We start from the raw sequence: 10,039 nt of genomic DNA on the forward strand, positions 1-10,039 counted from the left end.
ACTTGTAGCAGATTGCTTTCCACTCGCTAGCCACTTCCCAAGCTGGGAATGGAATGGGTATGCCTCTGCTTGACTCTCCCTCCTATAGCTGAGACTGGTAGAGTACTGGAAACTCTCCAGGTACAACCCTGAGAAGGGCAACAGATTAGTACATCCTAAGAAAAAGCCTGAGGTAGAAAATATTTTTAACTTCTGAATTTTAGTGGGAAATATGAGTCAGGTAGGTAATCTCCAAAACGCTTGGCACAAAACAAGCACTCAATAAATACCATTGATTGTTTGATTGATTGACTGAATGATTTGTTGATGGACCTCCGTTAACAGAATGTACAAAGTTCCTTCATAGATGAGATGCAGCCTGTAGCTCTCTGAACAGTACTGCCTTGTGGGTTACCCTGGATCAGTTCTGGTGTAAATTAAGCATTTACTAAGTGCAAAGCACTGTGCTCTGTCAATGCATTTCATCATCATCCTCTTCACCATATTTATTGAGTGCCTATGGTGTGCAGAGCACTATATTAGATGCTCAGCAGGAAATGATAAAAGAGAAAGAAGTCAACATCCCTGCCTTGAAGAAGCTTGTGACGTCAATGAATCGATCCTATTCATTGAGCACTTACTGCATGAAAAGCACTGTACTAAGTGCTTGGAAGAGTATGGTATAACAGAGTTGGAAGTCTCGTTCCCTGCCCACAGCGAGTTTACTCATGGATCACTGGGCCAGACACAGACAGTCTTAATAAAGCGAAAAGGTCAATGGATATTAACTGGGATAAAAAATAATTAGCTGCAAATGAATATATGTGACATAGATAAACCGATGCATTGATCGATGGACGGTGGTAGGTGGGAGAATTGATCAGGGAAGGAAGATTTGTCGGGAAAGGTCTACTAGAGGAAGCAGATGGGTTTTCAGGAGAATTTTGAAGGTGAGGAAAAATATGGCTTGTTGGATTTGAACAGGGAAACAGTTCCTGTCAGCGGGAAGGGGAAAAGTTATAGTTTGAAGACGGGTGAGACGAGTGAAGCAAAGTTAGGTTTTCCAGGCAGAATCTCCCTGGCATTTTTTTAGCTCTCCAAGTTCCCTTCACCTCAGGGCCTATCCAGGGCTTCAGCTCCTGCTCTCCCTCCTACTTGGACTCTGAGCTCCCTGTGGAACAGAGACTGTACCCACCCTAATTACCTTACATCTACCCCAGCAACTAGTACAATGCTTGGCACATGAGTAAGCACTTAACAAATACAACAGTTATAATAATTATTATTTTTCACTCTTTACCTCCTCTAGCCCAGCGATAAACACAACATCTGAAATCTGCCCAGTAGCCTTGTGGGGGACATTTCATGGGTTTGGTTCTTCAGGAACCGATTCCAGAATGGAGAAGCTGAAGAAGGGTCTCAGACCACACATTTCACTGAATAAAATATCCAGCAAGCACCCCCAGGAGCCTGCCCAGCCAGGGACAGAGAAAAGACATCCACTCTGGCCTGGCCCAGGCCCCATTCTTCAAGGTAAACCCATCCAGTGAGTGGGCCAGTGGGCTCGCTGACCCTCCTGACAGGGAGGGAATGATGGACAGGAATGATCCAGAAGGAACTGGAATGTCTTTGTGGACAGGGAATGTGTCTACCAACTTTGTTGCACTGTACTCTCCCAAGGGCTTAGTACAATGCTCACTATACAGTAAGTGCTCGATAAATACCGGTCAGTCAATCGCATTATGGAATGTGTGTTGTGTGTGTATTGAGCGCATTCACTTTGTGCAGAGCACTGTACTAAGCAGTTGGGATAGTACAGTTTAACAATATAATAGATACATTCTCTGCCCACAACAAGTAATTGATTGATTGATTGAGGGGGCAGAGAGAGGGGAGGAAGCTGGTGGAAGCTAAGGAGGAGCCGGGACTGAATCTTCTTTCATTGGAAACTCCCGCCCTTCGGGATGACACACAGCAGCATATGGGCTCTAATGCCGCCTTCCCCACTGTTTCCAGGAGGCTCGGCAGGGGGTCAGACTTCCACATCTGATTTTCCTTGTGTTCGTTAGACTCTTGGTGTAATTAAATGTTACATTGAATCCAGCCTGCGCTGATGGTGCTCCTCCTAGAAGTTTCAGACGGGAGAGGATTCCTGAGTTCAAACTTGATCCCGTCCAGTCTAGTTCCAGGTAACTGAGGGGTTGACTCTCCCGGCCGTGACCTCTAGCCTTAATCCCACTACCCGGGGTGGGAGAAAGCTCTCTTAAGTCATTCATTCATTCAGTAGTGTTTATTGAGTGCTTACTGTGAGCAGATCACTGTACTAAGTGCTTGGAAAGTACAATTCAGCAATGAAGAGAGAAAATCCCTGCCCATACTAGGCTTACAGTATAGAAGGGGGGAGACAGACATCAAAACAAATAAACAGGCATCAGTATAAATAAATAATATTCCCAGAAAGATGTTCTTCTGGGATTTGACAACCAGAAAACAGGCTGATAGACAAATTCCCTGGCAAATCTGAGCCCTCTTAGTGTTGACTGTGGTGGATCTTGAGGTCATCCCAGCCCACACATTTCACTTCTCACTATACCTTGATTTTATCTATCTCACCACTGACCTCTCACCCAAATCTTTCCTCCAGCCTGGAATGCCTTCCCTCCTCATATCCGAGAGACAATTACTCTCCCCACTTTCACCACCTTATTGATGACTAAGTCCTGCTTTCGTATTCTCCCTCTCCCTTCTGCATCGCCCTGACTTGCTCCCTGTATTCAACCCCCCTCCCAGCTTCAGATGCCAGGTCGTGTAGGTCCGATCAGGGGAGGGTGGGCTGGGGCCTCCCGGCTCCCCCATGCTTCCCCGAATGACTACGGAGGGGCCCGCCGGGCCCATCTGGGCTCGGGAGGGTGGTCTAGTGGATAGAGTATGGGCCTGGGAGACAGAAGGACCTGGGTTCTAATCCCAGCTCTGCCACTAGTTTGCTGTGTGGCCTTGGGTAAGTCACTTCACTTTTCTGTGCCTCAGGTACCTCATCTGCAAAAGGGGGATTAAGACTGTGAGCCCCATGTGGGACAGGGACTGTGTCCAACCCAATCTACTTGTATCCACCCCAGATATTAGTAGAGGACTGGCACAAAGTAAGCGCTCAACAAATACCACAATTATTATTATTATTATTGTTATTATTGGGCCGGTGGGCTCTGGCCTAGCCCTAGGGGGTCCCCTCCGCCCTGGTTTTACCTAGCCCAGAGGGCCCTCAGGAGACCAGGCTACCAGGCCCGAGGACCTGGTAGGAACCACCGCTAAGATCAAAAGCCGCGTGCTTCCTAACGAAGCCCGGCAGCTTCCCTGAGCATGTGATGGAGCATGGGGAAGGAGGCAGAGTTCAGCCCCCATGCTGTCCTGCAGGCCAGAAGCCTTCCAACGCCCACATGCATAATTCAGTTCATTCTCTTCTGCACTGCCTGAATCGCTCAATGTTTCCTTGACTCCGGGGACACGGCAGGCTTTCCTTCCCTGTTGCCAGGAGTGCCAGGGGAAGTCATCAGGAAAGATCTAGGATAGAGGCTGGAGCCAGGACAACTGGTTCGGGGAGGCTCCCAATCACCTGGCTGCAGTGATGGCCCTAAGGCTCTAGAAAGCTATTTTTCTGAACTGACCTTTTACCCAAACTTGCGCGGGCGGGGGAGGAGGGAGTCAAGACTGATGAGAAACCAAAAAAATCCCTTCCGCAACCAAACAGAATAAGGCAGGTGACTGTCTGGCCTGACTCAGCCCAGTTATTTTGGGTAACCTGAAATTTCAATGATGTAAACTCATCCCATTACCAGTTTGTTTAGATAACTGGCTTCCTACCGTCAACCAAATTAATAGTACCAACAACCGTGGTATTGGTTAAGCGCTCCCTGTGTGCCCAGCACTGTGCTAAGTACTGGGGTAGATTCAGTATAATCAGATCAGACACATTCCCTGTCTCCCAAGGGACTCACTGTCTAATCAAGGGAGAGAACAGGTATTTATTTAACCTCTGTTTTACAAATGAGGACTCTGAGGCACAGAGACCTCAAGTGACTTGACCTAGGGTACACAGCAGACAAGTGGTACAGCTGGGATTAGAGCCCAAGTCTTTTGACTCCCAGTCCTGTGCCCTTTTCACTACGCACATAAATCAGCAAATACTAATACATATTCATACAATAAATAAAATAAATACAATTAAAATAAATACAAATACAATCAATCGATATTATTTATTGAGCACTTACTGTGCCCAATACAATGAAATTGGTAGAAGTGTTCCCTGCCTACAAAGACCTTACAACCTAGAGTTTACAGTCTATTCATTATTAATAAAACGTGACAACATAATTAATAAAATGAATAAAATGTAAGTTGAAATAGAGAAGGATCATGGCCTAGGGCATAGAGCACAGGCCTGGGAGTCAGAAGGAGCTGGGTTCTAATCCCTGCTCTGTCACTTGTCTGCAGTTGACGTTGGGCAGGTCTCTTAACTTCTCTGTGCCTCAGTTACCTCATCTGTAAAATGGGAATTAGGACTTTGAGTCTCATATGGAACAGAGACTGTGTCCAGTCTGATTAGCTTGTATCTACTCCAGTGCTTAGTACAGTGTCTGGCATATAGTAAGCGCTTCACAAATACGTTAAAAAAAAGAACACACGAATACCACAAAGAAAAGAAAATGGACAAAGAAATGCATGATAAACAGCTCTATGCTGGGTGCTTCACAGGAAAATTACCCAGTCAGAGTTGCTATTCATCAAACGCTGGGTTTGAGGAGGAGCTGACTTTACTTGGGGCTCAGAGTAGCAGGGAGAAGGATGGAGAGGACAGAGAGAAGGAAAGAGAAATGGACGAATCAGTGACATGCTCGGTTCCCGGTGATGTTGCCCACGGCTCTTTCTGCTCCAAGACTTGCAGGGTAATGAGAGGAGAACATCCTGACGTGATGTCAAACTGTCCAGGGGGGCAAAGATGTGTCCTAGAAAAGCTTTTATCTCCTAGTGGGAGAGTGAATTGGTCTTCCCATTCCCCAACACACCCACACATTCTGGAACCTCAGCAGGAAACACCCAGGGTAAAGATGAACAGGGCTAAGAGGACCCAGAGAGGGGACAGCTGTCCCCTGAAATCCAGTGGTCCAACCTCTCACCCACTGGGGTTTTAAGCTACATGGACCAGAGTGTGGGCCAGAGACCAGGGCGCATCAGCCCAGAGACAGTTCCATTGTGCAGTATCATGGAGGAAGAGATGATGTTTCCTTTCCCACAAACCTGCCCCTTCTTCAATTTCCCCACAACCTCCCTGCTCCTTCCAGCTTGCAATGGGCCTAAAATAGGTCTACCCTCCTCCCGCACTCCTGGAAGCACCTGGATTCTTTTAGTACCTGTGTACAGGCCCGCTCGGCCATGCAGGAACAGGTCTTCCCCAAGCTGGCTGCGTCCAGCTTCTAGTTCAGGATCCCCTACCCCAGCAGGGTGTCCATTTGTCCAGTTTTGTACCATCAGGTTTGCAGCTGGACTGTCCCCTGTCCTCCACCATTATAACATTGGACACCTTTTGAATTTTGAACATCCACGCTCTCTCTCCCATTCGTTCTCGCGTCATGTCCCAAGACGCGGAAATGGTGTCCATGTTTTCAGAATCCCGGGAGGCGATTGCTGGTCCTCTGGAGTGATGGAAGGGATCAGGGATCCCTCTGGGGCTGCACCCTAGGTTCTGTGCCTCTCCTTAAAAGGTTCTGAGAGATATCTCTAGATTGTAAGCTTGTTGTGGGTAGGAAATATGTCTGTTATGTTGTTATATCATACTCTCCCAAGCACTGAGTACAGGGCTCTGTACACTGTAAGTGTTTAATAAATACCATTGAGTGACTGGCTGACATGCTTACATTACGTACTAGACTGTAAGCTCTACAAGGGCAGGGGTCATGTCTACGAACTCGATAGTATTGTACTTTCCCAAGTGCTTAGTCAAGTGCTCTGAACCCAGCAGGAGCTCAAAAAGTACTGTTGATGGATGGATCATATAACCAAAATAACACACAACTCTTACACCTGGTCAACAAAGATGAACCCAGGGTCCACAGTTGATATCATGTCCACCTTGTACCCCGGGGCAGGGCTTGCACCTCAGATGGGTGGGTTGGGGGAATTGGTTCAGGACTTCCTAAGACGGTCTTACTTGTTTTGCTACCTGGATGGTCCTGGGGAGGCAGGAAAAGCTGCCCTTACTCCTTCCCCCGGCCTCAGACCGAGGGGGCCAAAATGGCAGCCGCTCCCAGGAATCTCTCTCTCCCAGAGACTGTCATCTCCTGAAAGACCTGGTGCATCAGGAAGGAGGTTGTGAGGATGGGGAGACCTCAACTTGACTCTCTCCTCACCTCCTCCTCATCAGTGGGTGCAGAAAATTCTCGGGAATATTTGGGGTTCTACTGACACCCTCTCTTTCTGAGGTGTCGGTGAAATTGATCTTTTTTTTTTTCTTTTCCAAGAGAAAAAGAAAAATCTGCCTTTGTTCCCCTTTCCCCACTGGGGTCTACCTCAGAAGAGGTCGACACCATCCCGGTTTGAGAAACACTTCCCTGAACCAATCACGGGCTGGGAGATCTCCCCTGGGCCCCCTGGGTGGGCACGGTGCCATCCAAGCAGATGGCCATGATTGCAGGCAACCAAGAGACCCTGCATGTGAATCAAGTATGGGTGTTTACAGCATCATTTCCCCGCTGAGAACATCAAAATGGCAGTCCACGTCGAACTCCTGGGCCTAGTTAGAAGGATGAACCATTACTAATTCAGCTGGTGGCTAGACAGCTTTCAGAAGTGAAGCTTCCGGGGAGTAGTGCAAGAACAGCCCCCCGCTCTGTCCCTCGGCCTGGGGAAGTAGGGGGCGGAGATGGCGTGAATGATGGCTGTAAGTAGGCAGCTCCTTGAGAGCGAGGATCTTGTCAACCGACTATTTCAGACTCTCCACCCACAGTAAGCATTCAGTGAATAACACCGTTTGATATATTTACTCTAAGAACAGGGTATTTCCTCCTCATGGCATTATTGTCTCGATATGTTGTTATTCTTGCTGTTGGTGAGACGATGGCTTTTATCTGTGTAATCCAACCTAGATCATGAGGCCTTTAGAGGGCAGGGGTTGTGTCTCATCTGATTCTCTTATATTGACTCCAGTTTGTAGCCCAGGGCTTAACATAGAAAAAGCGCTTAATAAATACCCGAATTAACTAACACCAGCAACAGAGCTCAGATTTGAACCTGGAATGGATTTGGATCGGGATTGGGACTGGGATTTGAAATGGATATAGGAGAGAAATAAGAGTTTTTGAGAAAGACCCTTAAACCAATCTGCTTCTCCTCTTTCTTCTCCTTCTCCTCTTACTCCTCCCTGCCCTCCTCAGCCTCTTCTTCATCCTCTCATCCTGCTCCTCCCCTCCTCCTCCTTCTCCTCGTCCTTTGCCCGGGAAATGAGCCTCTTCAGTCCAACAGGAACTGTGCCCACAATGAGGGCAGGGTTGACTTAGGGCAGCTTTGGCTCACAGAACAGCCTGGTGTGGATGGGGAATTCAGGTGGCCCAGGCCTGGTGGCTGGTATAGAATCCTGTCGTCAGCAAAGGGTTCAGGGCCTGGCTGCCTTCTGCCTTTCTCTCTGTGAGTCCTCCTGGACTCTACAAAAATCTCTGCTTTAGCTCCTCCAAAGGAGCCCAGTAATTCACCTCTCAGTCAACAGTAGGGTTTGAACTGTGAGGCCCTCGTGGGCCAGGGACTGTATCTGACCTGATTATCTCATATCTATCCCAGAGCTTAGAACTGTATTTGACATATAGTAAGTGCTTAACAAATATAGTAATAATAATAATGATGATGAGCAACATTATTATAAGCCAATCAATCAATCATATGCATTGATTCCTGTTATGGAACACAATACTACATTCTTAACTAAGCTCTCCTTTCCTCTTCTCCCCCTCCTCTCTGTCTCCCTGACTTGTTCCTATCATTCATCTCCCCGTCCCAGGCCTACAGCACTTATAATAATGTTGGTATTTGTTAAGTGTTTACTATGAGCAAAGCACCGTTCTAAGCGCTGGGGTAGATACAGGGTCATCAGGTTGTCCCACGTGAGGCTCACAGTCTTAATCCCCATTTTACAGACGAGGTAACTGAGGCACAGAGAAGTTAAGTGACTTGCCCAAGGTCCCACAGCTGACAAGTGGCCGAGCCGGGATTCGAACCCATGACCTCTGACTCCCAAGCCCGTGCTCTTTCCACTGAGCCACGCTGCATCTGTAATTTAGGTATTTATATTTATCTCTCCTCTAGACTGTAAGCTCTTTATGAGCAGGGAATGTGTCTGTTTATTGTTATATTGTAATCTCCCAAGTGCTTAGTTCAGTGCTCTGCACACAGTTAGCGTTCAATAAATACCGTTTAATTCTTGGGAGAGTGCAATAGGATTAGTAGACATAGTCTCTGTACTCAAGGGGCTGACAATCTAGCATGGGAAATGCTCCTAGATTCAGCTTGGAGTAGTGGATAGAGCACGGGCCGGAGAGTCAGGAGGTCATGGGTTCTAATCCCAGCTCTGCCACTTGTCTGCTGGGTGACCTTGGGAAAGTCACTTCAGTTCTCTATGCCTCAGTGACCTCATCTGTAAAATGGGGAATGAGACTGTCAACCCCATGCAGGACAGGAACTGTGCCCAGCCCGAATTGCTTGTATCCACCTCAGCGCTTAGTACAGTGCCTGGCACACAATAAGTACCTAATAAATACCACAATTATTATTATATGGCACAAAAATAAATTACAGAGAGGAGAAAATAATTGAGGATGAAAGTATGCGTAAAAATGCTAGGGGCACAGTGTATGAGTATCCACAGCAGAAGTGCTGACATGCCATTGGTAATAGTAATAATTAGTGTTTATAAAGCACTTACCATGTGCATCAAACTGTACTAAATGCTAGGAAAACATAGGCGGAAAGTAAACATGGATCATGTTCCCCAAGGGCTCACAATCCAGCCTAGTAGTTTGTCTCTGAGAGTCACCATTTTCATCATCAGTTATATTTATTGACAGACTACAGTGTGGCAGGGCACTACAGAAGACGATTAATTATGGTATTTGTTAAGCGCTTACTATGTGCCAGGCACTGTACATGATCCGAGCCCAAGAGGAGCTCGCCATTTAATGGGGAAGACAAGCAGGCATACAGTGATGATTGTGTGCAGTGGCTGCAGGATGCTTTAAGGAACAGTGTGATTAAGCCCCCACAAACAACTGAGCCTCAGGTCAAAGTCATGGGAAAATAATGCTAAAGAACAAGGCCTGGACTTCAATCAATCATATTTATTGAGTTCTCACCATGTGCAGAGCACAGAACTAAGCGTTCGGGAGAGTACAACACAACGATGTAACGGACATATTCCCTGCCCACAGTGAGCTTACAGTCTAGATGAGGAGACAGACATTAAAAACTAAATGAATTATGGTTTTCGTACATAAGTGCTATGGGGCTGTGGGGAGGATTTATTATAATAATACTCCTTATGTGCAGGAATCATGTCTACCTTCTCTACCGCACTGTATTCTCCCACTTTGTACATTCACTGTGCTAAGCACAGTGCTCTACACACAGTAAGTGCTCCGCAAATACCATTTTTTGGTTAGTAATAATAAAAAAAGCATGACCTAGTAAAAAAAATGGTAGAAGAGTCAGAGGACATGAGTTCTAATCTCAGCTCTGCCACTTGCCCGCGGTGTGACCTTGAGCAAATCACCTAACTTCTCTGTGCCTCGGTATCTTCACCTGTAAAATGTTCTCCTTCTTATTAATAATACTTATCACTACTCATTAATAATATTATAACAACTATTAACAATCACGGTGGTGTTTGTGAAGTGCTTACCATTTACCAAGCACTATATTACAAGCTGGGCTGCATACAAGTTAATCAGGTTGAACACGGTCCCTGTTCCACATGGTGCTCACAGCCTAAAAGGAAGGAAACTTTTGGCAGTTGTAAAGGCTG

At 46.7% G+C, this 10,039-nt stretch overlaps 1 non-coding gene across 1 annotated transcript; it reads right to left on the reverse strand.

The window, feature by feature from the left end:
• On the reverse strand, nt 1-138 carry LOC114815391. Its single transcript, XR_003763154.1, has one exon. It is a non-coding gene; the product is annotated as a small nucleolar RNA SNORA7 (small nucleolar RNA).
• Between the last annotated feature and the right edge of the window lie 9,901 nt (nt 139-10,039).

The sequence above is a fragment of the Ornithorhynchus anatinus genome, chromosome 11 (assembly GCF_004115215.2).
Source record: "Ornithorhynchus anatinus isolate Pmale09 chromosome 11, mOrnAna1.pri.v4, whole genome shotgun sequence".
Lineage (NCBI taxonomy): Eukaryota > Metazoa > Chordata > Mammalia > Monotremata > Ornithorhynchidae > Ornithorhynchus > Ornithorhynchus anatinus.